This window comes from Vicia villosa, linkage group LG7 (genome assembly GCF_029867415.1).
Source record: "Vicia villosa cultivar HV-30 ecotype Madison, WI linkage group LG7, Vvil1.0, whole genome shotgun sequence".
In the NCBI taxonomy this organism is placed as follows: domain Eukaryota; kingdom Viridiplantae; phylum Streptophyta; class Magnoliopsida; order Fabales; family Fabaceae; genus Vicia; species Vicia villosa.
Genome location: NC_081186.1, coordinates 33,492,113 through 33,503,711, shown reverse-complemented (window position 1 = coordinate 33,503,711; position 11,599 = coordinate 33,492,113). Strand labels below are relative to the sequence as shown.

Below are 11,599 nucleotides of genomic sequence, written 5' to 3'. Positions count from 1 at the left end.
TGTTTTATTTCTTTATTCGTCATTTTATGCTTTGGTTGTGTATTTTACTGTTTGCAGGCTTAAAGGAATAAATCGAGACAAATCAATGCCAAAAAGTACAAAAAGGGGAGTTTCGAAGGAAGTGAAAAGTCAAGCTACATGAGGTCAGACACGACCACCTGTGTCACCTGAAACTGGCCGTGTTAGGATGAAGCGTGGCAAAGAAAATGCAAAAGAGATGAAAGTCACAGGGATGACACGGCTCGTGTTAGAAAGTGTGAGATCTGGAAATTTTCAGCATGTTTCTTATCGTGACAGGTGTGTAGTATTTTGATCATAACTAGAGCTTCGTAACTCCGATTGACGCGGTTCCGGTGGCAAAATTTCGCTAACGAAAAGGGCTACAACTTTGATGAAGAACACAAAGCCAAATTCTGAAGTTAAGGGCTTACACGGACCGTGTTAATCAACACGGCCACCCGTGTTGAAATGTGGCTGGAAATGCGAGTTTGAACCAAAGTCAGAGGATCAACACGGGCGCCCGTGTGAAGAAACACGGCCCCTGTTGATGAGCGCGGGCTGAATATGTGTTTATAAGCTTCCTCACTCAAATGGGATCATTAAGGGTATTCTTGGCATTTGGTTTCAACCGGAATGGAAGATTGATTATAAAAATAACTTTAGGGCAAGAGAGAGGGCACTTTTTGACAGATTAGAGAAAAGAATACAAGAGAAGATTGGACAAAGCAAGGGTTTGGGAGAGAAGAAGATCTTCATGAACGGAAGCAATTGAAGATTCAATCTCCTCCAATTTCTTGTAATGTCTTTATTCATTATTATGTTTTCTTTGAATTCTATGAGTAGTTAAACCCCCCAATGCTAGGGGGTGGCTCTGATTTCACTTTGTAATGACTCTGAGTTCGCAATTGCAATAACAATCATGTTTTTCATTGTTGATTTATTCTCTTGATGTTTCTAATGCTTTTCCTTTCGGACAAATCGGAATTGATGTATGATCATCGTTTAGGTTGGACAACCATTGATAATGCTTTCATGAGAATATGCTATAATTGATATTACCTAGGACTAGGATTACCTTATAGTAACCAGATATTCTTGATAACTTAATTGCTTGATTTCATTGTAAATCTCTAAGGACTTAGGGTTTAGGATGAAGGATCAAAGGTTTTTTCACTAAGGACTTAGGATCAAACAACCTTAAGAACCGGTAATTGATTATTGAAAATAAGTTGTTGCAATAGAGATTTTAGAGTTGTTACATTGTCAATCATCCACTATCCCTAGCATGTTACTCATATTTGTTAAAAAGTCTATTTCATTTACTGCTTATTTTACTTTTCGCTAAGTGATAATAACCAAACAAAACCCAATTGAAGTTTTTGTTTAATTGAACTTTGAATTGAACTCATCATTCCTGCGCAGTCCCTGAGATCGATATTCAGAGAATTTTCCCTATTATTACAAGAGGCAAAATAGTACACTTGCTATTTTACCGATCAATGCGCTCGAAGTTTGCTAACATAAATGCGATAGCGTTGACCGGACGATTCTGAGAGGTGCAGAACATGATGAATAACTCTTCTCTAGAAACTTCAGTGACATTTTCGGGTTTACCGAAGATGTAGTGAGCGATGATCTTATGCAGGTATCTGAAGGCAGGGTTATGAATGTTCTCGGATTGAAACTCGTGCTCTTCAGGGTTATCGTTACCAGTGATCTTACCCCAAAATCTTTCCAACTCCCAGTAGGCAAGACTTTCTTCAGGGACTGTGGTGTATGCATCTGATCCATGAGGGATTTCCAACATTTCAGCAAAATCACGGATGCAAAACTGATATTCTAATCCAAAGAGTCGAAAGAGGATAACTCCTTTCCTCAATCCTTGTCCACAGTTAGGCAGGTAAGTCAAAGAGCTCAAGAATTCCAGAGTGAGCTTTCGGTAGGTACTAAACTTGCAGAACAGGTGAGAACCGGTCCAACCGATTTGGTTCAGCAAGTGCATGACACTTTCTGCGATACCTAACCTTTCCATAGTCGGGTGGTGAGGATAACGAGTCAAATCCATTTGTCTCTCAGCTAGCTTAGCATATCTCGCTTCTTGTCCTCTACCACGGAATACAACTTCCATATTGTCAACTTCTTGCATCTTGATGAGTTAGTAGTTAAGTAAGCCTATAAGTTGAAAAATATGGAAATTAAGTTAGAACTAGGCTAGTGTTGTTTAAAAGGAAAAATAAAGAGAAAATTAAAATTAAAGGTGTAACAAATTATAATAATAATTATAATTATAAAAAGGAGAGATTTTTACGATTTAAAAATAGCGGTTATAATTATAGTAATTATTATAAGATATAGAAAAAAAAACATAAAAACAAAAAGTGGGAAATTAAAGTAATTCAAAAATAGAATAGAATATTTTAAATAAAAATAAAAATAAAAATTTGTGGGTTGTCTCCCACCAAGCGCTTTGTTTTATGTCGTAAGCTCGACGATTTAAATAAAGATCATTTTTCTGAATGAGCGGGCAGCTCGTCGAGTTTAAAAATCTGAAGGTTTTCATCGTGTTCGAGATGATGGTAATTCTTAAGACGTTGCCCATTCACGACAAAAGGTTTGACGGTTTCTCCTTTGATTTCTATCGCTCCGCTCGGAAATATGTTAGTAATTTCGAAAGGACCAGACCATCTAGATCGTAACTTTCCAGGAAATAATTTCAGTCTAGAATTAAATAATAGTACTTTATCGCCTATGCTAAATTTTTTCCTAGATATACGCTTGTCGTGCCATTTTTTTGTTCTTTCTTTATAGATTTTGGCGTTTTCGTAAGCATCTTGTCCGAGTTCGTCTAATTCGTTTATATCTAGAAGTCGTTTTTCACCAGCAGTAGTGTAATTTAAATTTAAATTCTTAATGGCCCAATAGGCTTTATGTTCTAATTCTACCGGAAGGTGGCATGATTTTCCATAAACGAGTTTGAATGGGTGGTTCCAATTGGAGTTTTGAAAGCTGTTCTATAAGCCCATAATGCTTCATTTAACTTGGATGACCAATCCTTTCTAGATATAGCAACAGTTTTCTCCAATATTTGCTTTATTTCTCGGTTAGATACTTCTACTTGTCCGCTTGTTTGTGGATGGTATGGTGTAGCTATTCGATGATTTACTCCATATTTTCGAAGGAGTTTTTCAAGGATTCTTGAAATGAAATGAGATCCACCATCGCTAATTACCAGTCTTGGTACACCAAACCTAGGAAAGATAACGTTTTTGAAGAGTTTGATCACTACTCATGTGTCATTTGTAGGAGAAGCGATAGCTTCTATCCACTTTGAAACGTAATCGACAGCTACGAGTATATATTTATTTTCGAATGATGATGGAAACGGACCCATAAAGTCTATTCCCCAGACGTCAAATATTTCTACTTCTAGGATGCCTTTTTGAGGCATTTCGTCACGTCTCGAGATATTTCCGGTTCGTTGGCATCTATCACAATTTAATACGGCAAAGTAAACGTCTTTCCATAGGTTGGGCCAAAAGAGTCCAGATTGGAGGATTTTGGCGCAGGTTCTAGATGTGCTATGGTGTCCTCCACATGGTGCTGAATGACAATGTGTTATTATACTTCCTATTTCTTCCTCGGGTACACAACGTCTAAAGATTCCATCGGGGCCTCTTTTGAAAAGGAGGGGGTCGTCCCAATAGTAATGTTTTAGGTCATGGAAGAATTTCTTCTTCTGTTGGTAGCTTAGATCAGGAGGAAGTACACCAGCAGCAAGGTAATTTACGAAGTCCGCATACCAAGGTGTGGCAGAGCGGGCTAAAGCTACTTCTACGAAGTTGTTGGATTCAATGGTTGGATGGTATGGTTCTATTTCGTTAGTTTCCAACTGAGCGATGAGTCTTTCATAAGGGAAATCATCATCGATTGGTATTTGTTCGGGTTTCAGATTTTCGAGTCGAGAGAGATGATCTGCTACGACATTTTTGGTTCCCTTTTTATCTTTAATTTCTAAGTTGAATTCTTGTAATAAAAGGATCCATCTTAACAATTTAGGCTTGGCTTCTTTCTTGGTTAAAAGGTACCTAATAGCGGCGTGGTCAGTGTATATGATTATTTTGGCTCCTACCAAGTAGGAACGGAATTTATCTAATGCGAATACGACAGCTAATACTTCCTTTTCTATCGTGGCGTAGTTCATTTGAGCTTCGTCTAGGGTTCTACTCGCATAGTATATGACATGTAGTTTCTTATCTTTTCTTTGCCCTAGAACAGCTCCTACAGCATAATCGCTTGCGTCGCACATTATTTCGTAAGGTTCACTCCAGTCGGGAGGTTGCATAATCGGCGCAGAAATTAATGCTTGTTTAAGTGTTCGGAATGCTTCAGCGCATTTGTCGTCAAAGATGAATTCGGCATCTTTCATCAGTAATTCAGTTAAGGGCTTTGTTGTTTTAGAGAAATCCTTAATAAAACGTCGGTAAAAACCAGCGTGTCCTAGAAAACTTCTTATTTCTCTAACTGTTTTGGGAGGTTAAAGGTTTTCGATGATTTCGATTTTTTTATCTACTTCGATCCCTCTATCGGATACGATGTGTCCAAGTACGATTCCTTGTCGAACCATGAAATGGCATTTTTCCCAATTAAGTACTAGGTTAACGCTTACACATCGTTTGAGTACCAATTCAAGGTTTTCTAAGCATGTTTCAAAACTTCCTCCACAGACAGAGTAGTCGTCCATAAAGACCTCCATTATTCCATCCAGGAAATCGGCAAATATTGCCATCATGCATCTCTGGAAGGTTGCGGGTGCATTGCAAAGTCCGAAAGGCATTCGTCTATAAGCGAACGTACCATAAGGACATGTAAACATGGTCTTTTCTTGGTCGTCAGGGTGAATAGGAATTTGGAAAAATCCGGAGTATCCATCCAGATAACAGAAATGTGAGTGTTTAGCTAGGCGTTCGAGCATTTGATCTATGAATGGTAAAGGGAAGTGATCCTTGCGAGTGGCTTTGTTTAACTTCCTATAGTCAATGCACATTCTCCATCCAGTTTGGGTACGTTGTGCTACAGATTCGCCTTTTGCGTTAGTGATTACAGTAACTCCTCCTTTCTTCGGCACAACATGAACAAGACTAACCCATTTACTATCGGATATTGGATATATGATTCCGGCTTCTAACAGTTTTTGGATTTCCTTTTTAACCACATCGCTCATAATGGGGTTTATTTGTCTTTGATGCTCCCTAGAGGTTTTGCAATCTTCTTCGAGCATAATGCGATGCATACAGAGGGAAGGACTTATTCCTTTCAGATATGATATGTTATATCCTGGAGTGGTTGGGTATTTTCTTAGGACAGTGAGTAGTTTTTCAGTCTCGGTTTGTCCTAAATCGGCGTTAACTATGACTGGTCGGTTAAGTTCTTCGTCTAGGAATTCGTACCTAAGGTCGGTAGGTAGTGTTTTAAGTTCTATAGCAGGTTTCTTAGGTCCAGGTATAGGATCAGGAGTTAATGCTAAACATTCACTCAGGTGGTTATCTTGATATTCCCCACGCCAGTTGTCATCTTCAAAAATAGGCGGTATAGGAATTCTTAGGATCTCGGTTTCCTTATGTGGTTCGGATTTTATTTCATCTGCACACTCGTCGATTATGTCGGCAGAGCAGCATGTGTCAATTATAGAAGGTGCTTTTAGGAATTGAGAAAGAATGAATTCAATTTTCTCTTCTCCTACTTCGAAAGTAAGCTTTCTTCGTTTGACGTCTATAATTGCACCAGCGGTTGCTAAGAATGGTCTTCCTAATATGATCGGGATGTTAAAATCTTCTTGGATATCCATTATGATGAAATCAGTTGGGAAGTAGAATTGACCTACACGCACAGGGATATTTTCTAACATTCCTACAGGGTATTTAACTGAACGGTCAGCTAGTTGAAGAGACATTCTCGTTGTCTTAAGCTCACCCAGATTTAATTTCTTACACGTTGAAAGAGGCATCAAACTAACACTAGCTCCTAAGTCGCAAAAGGCTTTTTCTATAATAGTCTTTCCTATTACGCAGGGTATGGAAAAGCTACCAGGATCTTTTAGTTTGGGAGGCATGTTATTTTGGATGATAGCGCTACATTCAGCGGTAAGTGTTACAGTTTCGTTATCCTCGAGTTTCTTTTTGTTTGATAGAATTTCTTTCAAGAATTTAGCATACGAAGGCATCTGAGTTATAGCTTCTGTGAAAGGTATGGTTATGTTTAATTGTTTCAGAAGTTCTACAAATTTTTTAAATTGCGCTTCAGTTTTGGATTTAGCTAATCTCTGAGGGTAAGGAATTGGTGGCTTATAAGGTGGTGGTGGAACGTAAGGTTTTTCTTTTTCAGGTTCCACTTCGGTGTTGTTCTCATTGGTCTTAGTAGTTTGGTCATCAGTTGATGTCTTTTTGGTTTCCCTTGGCTCTTGTTGTGACATGGGTGCGTTTTGAGTTCTAGGATCGATAGGTCCATCGTAGTTCGTTCCACTTTGTAGTGTTATCGCATTCGCAAGTCCTTTAGGATTAGGTTGTGGTTGAGCAGGAAACGTGCCAGTAGGGGCAGCAGTAGGTGCTTGTTGTTGAGCTACTTGTGAAATTTGAGTTTCTAACATTTTGTTATGTGTAGCTAAAGCATCTACTTTGTTTGATAATTGTTTTAGTTGCTCACTATTATGGATGTTTTGATTAAGGAAGTCCTTGTTGGTTTGTTGTTAGGAAGCTATAAAGTTTTCCATCATGATTTCTAGGTTCGACTTCCTAGGGGCGTTTTGAGCAGCTACAGGCGCTTTTTAATAGCCAGGTGGGACACCAGGTTCTTGTCCAGGCGCGTACAACGCATTGTTGTTCTTATACGAAAAGTTTGGGTGGTTCTTCCATCCAGGGTTGCACGTGTTAGAATAAGGGTTTCCTTGAGCGTAGTTTACTTGATCAGATGGGATACCAGTCAAGAGTTGACATTCGGCAACTACGTGTCCAGTTAATCCACAAATTTCGCAGTTAGGTGCTACGGCAGCCGCGGTGGCTGAAGGAGTGATGGTTAAGTTTTCGATCTTTTGAGTTAAAGCGTCTACTTTAGCGTTAACGCGGTCTATACCACTTACTTCGTACATTCCTCCTTTGGTTTGGGTTTTCTCTAGAGCAGCTCGTTCTCCACCCCATTGATAATGGTTTTGTGCCATGTTCTCTATTAGGTTGTATGCTTCATCATGGGGTTTGTCCATTAATGCTCCGCCAGCAGCGGCATCTATAGTCATTTTAGTGTTATAAAGTAGACCACCATAGAAAGTATGGATGATCAGCCATGGTTCGAGTCCATGATGAGGGCATAGTCTAAGCATGTCCTTGTATCGTTCCCAAGCTTCGAAGAGTGATTCTTTATCTTTTTGGGTAAATTCGTTGATTTCACCTCTTAGCGTAGCGGTTTTGCTAGGCGGAAAATATCTAGCTAAGAATACTCTCTTCAATTCGTCCCACGTAGTTATGGAATTAGAGGGTAGGGATTGAAGCCACGCTCTAGCTCTATCTCTCAAGGAGAAAGGAAAGAGGCGTAGTGGAATAGCTTTGGAACTAACGTTGTTAGCTTTGACAGTGTCGGCATATTGCACGAACACGGATAAATGGAGGTTGGGATCGTCTGCAGGGCTTCCAGAGAATTGGTTCTGTTGAACATCTTGTACCAACAAAGGTTTCAGTTCGAAATTGTTCTCCTCAATCGCAGGTGGTGCGATACTTGAGTGCGGTTCAGCGCGTGAAGGAGCGGCGTAGTCTCTAAGAGGACGAATAGCAGCCATCTCTAACTTCGGGGTAATTTGATTGGTTTGATAAGTAAACATCAATTCCTGATTAATCGGAATTGGTGCTACTTCGGGAAGATTGCGAGTTTGACGTTTGACGTTAGTAAAACGTTCGATCTCGTTAATTCGTTGTATTAAATCTCCTCCTTGTGAACGAGTATTTGGCATACAATCGTTCAAAAAGAAAGGAAAGAATTGCCCTAGTCTCTACGGTGTAACAGTGAGTTACGATATCGACTTAAATAGTCCCCGGCAACGGCGCCAAAAACTTGATTGCGACTTTACGTGTCTATTAATCTGATGACTGCAAGTGCACAGTCGTGTCGTGTAGTTTTAAAAGATATCGAATCCACAGGGACTATGAATCGATCTACCGTTATCTAAGGTTACTATGTAAAGCTAAGGCTACTAATATTTTGATTGTTTCTAAGGGGAAGTGATTGTGAATTCTAAGAAGTATAATAATAGGCGGATATCAGTATGTATTTCGTTTAACTTTAGGCGATCCGAAGGTCCATTGGCTAGTATATTAATTCGATTAAAAATCTTTATTAATTCAATTGATTAAAAGTCCTCCTCTCAAACTCTCGCTCTGTTGATTTAGAATACTGTCCTAACTCGTAATGTACGCTCTCGCCATCCCATTAGATTTAGAAAAGCTTTTTGGAAACAACGTAATTAATAAAATGCTTGTTTTATGAAGTTGTTATCTATTTAAATCTCCTAATCTCAAACTTTCGCTCTGTCGACTCGGAACATGCTAATATCCCTAACGTACGCTTTCGCCATCCCGCGCGGGTGTAAAAACATTTTTTGAAAATAAATAAGTTCTAATTAGTTTTAATACGCTTTCGTCATTCTTAAAACTAATGTCCTATGTCTACTATCCAGTTAAAGATCTCAAACTTTCGCTCTATTGATTTTAACCTTTGACCGTCTTAACCCCTCAAACTTTCGCTCTATTGGTTTTAAGACTTACTAATTAAATTAGACATATAAACCAAAAACAAGTGATGTTTAATAAAACATAATTAAGCCAATTTATTTCGGATCCCACGGTTAACTTACTTTACATACCGATATCTTAGTTAATTAGCCAGACATATTAATACGGTTAAACATGCATAAATTAATTTGATTTATAATAAAAGGCATGTTAAATGGCATATAATATATCATGCAATAATAATATAAATAAAGGCTGTAAATAATAAACCTGAAATTAAATAAATCTGAATTGAATTGAATCTTGAAGTATCGAACTTCCACCACAGGTTGGATGGATCGTTCTTCGGAAATTAATGGGCAGAAATTTAAAACAAGGAATATAAAAGATAAATCTAATGTAAGGCTAGATTTATAAAAGGTTCACAACAATCTCTGGTGTGGAAATTGTTGTGAGAAAATTAAAGCAGTTGAATTGAAAGCAGGAAAGTAAAAAATGGTCGCAAAATAATTTTGGTAGCACTTCGTTAGCAGAAAATCGGACACTTTGAACTGAAGTGGCAGCCTCTATTTATAGGTGAGGGACTGCAGTTGGAACGCGTGAAAAGAGGAGCTTCTCTTGACTGGGGCTTGGAGACGTGCGTCTCCACTTTTTGGGGAGACCCTTTGAACGACTTGAGACGTGCGTCTCAAGTGGAGAAAATCCAGGAAGTAGCTGGAGACGTGCGTCTCCTCTTGGTGACGTGGCAGAGAGACGTTGGAGACGTGCGTCTCCACGTGCTGGAATGATTTGGGCCACGCACAATTGATTCCTTCGTGGGCTGGGCTAGCGCTTTGCACAATTGGGTCTTGTTTGCACCCCTTTCTTGCTTCAGCACCCCTTTTCCATCTTTTAGGCACAAATAGCAGTGATTTTAGCTCCATTTCTTTCCTTTTCACAAATAGTCTCAATAAGAGCGTAAAGCCTGAAACAAAGCAAATACTCGCATAATATCATAATAAAACAATATAATTAACGGAAAATGCTATAAATATTTATGGATTTCAGGCTAAATATATGATATAAAATCGTGTTATCAATCCTATGATTAAAAATTTACTTTTTGTGAAAGTGCTGACTGGTAATCTAATAAGTATCAGTCAGTTATGTGATCAAGGTCTTAAAGTTAATTTCAATAGGTTAGAATGTATGGTCACAAAAGAGAAGGATGAAGTATTGATAAAAGGATCTAGGTCTAAGGAAAATTTCTACTTAAGGACACCCCAAGCAATTACATGTTCCTCCACATGCATGATGTCCAAGGAAGATGTAGTCAATTTGTAGTATTAAAAACTCGGCCATTTTCATCTGAAATGTATGTAGAAAATTATGTCTAGAGAAGCTATTAGAGGTATTCCTAAATTGATAACTAAGGAAGGAATAATTTATGGTGAGTGTCAAAATTGGAAAGCAGACCAAGATGTCACACCTGAAGCTTTATCATCTGACTACTTCAAAACATTTGGAACTTCTTCATATGGATTTAATGGGGTATATGCAAGGTGAGAGCCTTGGTGGAAAAAGATATACCTATGTTGTTGTAGATGATTTTTCAAGATTCACCTGGGTGAGTTTCATTAAAGAAAAATCAAATGTCTTTTAAGTCTTCAAAGATCTATGTCAAAAGCTTCAAAGAGAGAAGGAAAGTGGGATTGTAAGGATCAGAAGTGATCATAGCAAGGAATTTGAAAATAATTTTTTTTCTCAATTTTTCTCCTCTGAAGGTATTATCCATGACTTCTCTTCTCCCATCAGCCCTCAGCAAAATGGTGTTGTTAAGTGTAAGAATATGACTCTTCAAGAATCAACTAGGGTCATGCTTAATGCTAAGCATCTGCCATATCATTTTCTGGCTAAAGCAATGAATACTTCATATTATATTCATAATAGAGTCACCTTGAGGACTGGTACTTTAGCTACACTCTACGAATTATGGAAAATAATAAATCCTTTTGTCAAATAGTTTCATGTTTTTGGAAGTAAATGCTACATTTTAGCTGATCGTGAATAAAGAAGGAAATATATCCCAAGAGTGATGAATGAATATTTTTGGGTTATTATACTAACAAAAGAGCTTATAGAGTTTTTAATTCCAGAACCAAAGTCATGATGGAATCTTTAAATGTTGTGGTTTATGATTCAATCATAGAGGGTGAACATGATGTCGAAAATGATGTTAGAACATCATTCCAAATGAATGATGAGGCAGACAATGTGGTAGATACTGTCATACGCTGAACTGACGTTATTTGAAATGTCGCGGTAAGTAAGAGTCGCCACCGACTTTTATTTATCCAAATTATCAGAAAGGATAAAAGCACAGGAATAACCTTTTAAATAAAAACTGAGTTCGGGGGGTAATTTATGCAAAGGGAAGGTGTAAGGCACCCTTTGCATCCATGGTTTTCGATGGGCTCTTAATTGCTTTGCTCTTTAGTTTTGAAGCCAAAAGTTTTAGAAAGGTAGAAGAAGAAGAAATAAAGACTTTAGCTCGTAAATGAGCGTAGCCTTATTTAAGTTTTTAAGATGAAGTGTAATAAAAATATTTTTAAACCAGAGCAAAGCAATTAGGGGCAAATTACCTGGTTAGATGAATAATGTTATTTTTAGCCTTTCAGGGCTATCCCTACCATAGGAGGGTAAGGAAGTCCTTTGATTTGGAGGTTGAAGGGTCGTCGAATTATCGTTCGCCACAAGACTGTCCCTAGCCATAGAGGGGCAGGTAGTCTAAGGGAAGGATCAGAATAGCCATTTCGTTTAGGCAACCAGAGGATACCTCAACATTTCGT

The 11,599-nt window shown here is 38.2% G+C and overlaps 1 non-coding gene across 1 annotated transcript; it reads left to right on the top strand.

Annotated features, from left to right (window-relative positions):
- The first annotated feature begins 7,340 nt into the window (after positions 1-7,340).
- Positions 7,341-7,447, top strand: LOC131621152 (small nucleolar RNA R71). Its single transcript, XR_009289480.1, has one exon. It is a non-coding gene; the product is annotated as a small nucleolar RNA R71 (small nucleolar RNA).
- Positions 7,448-11,599: the final 4,152 nt, after the last annotated feature.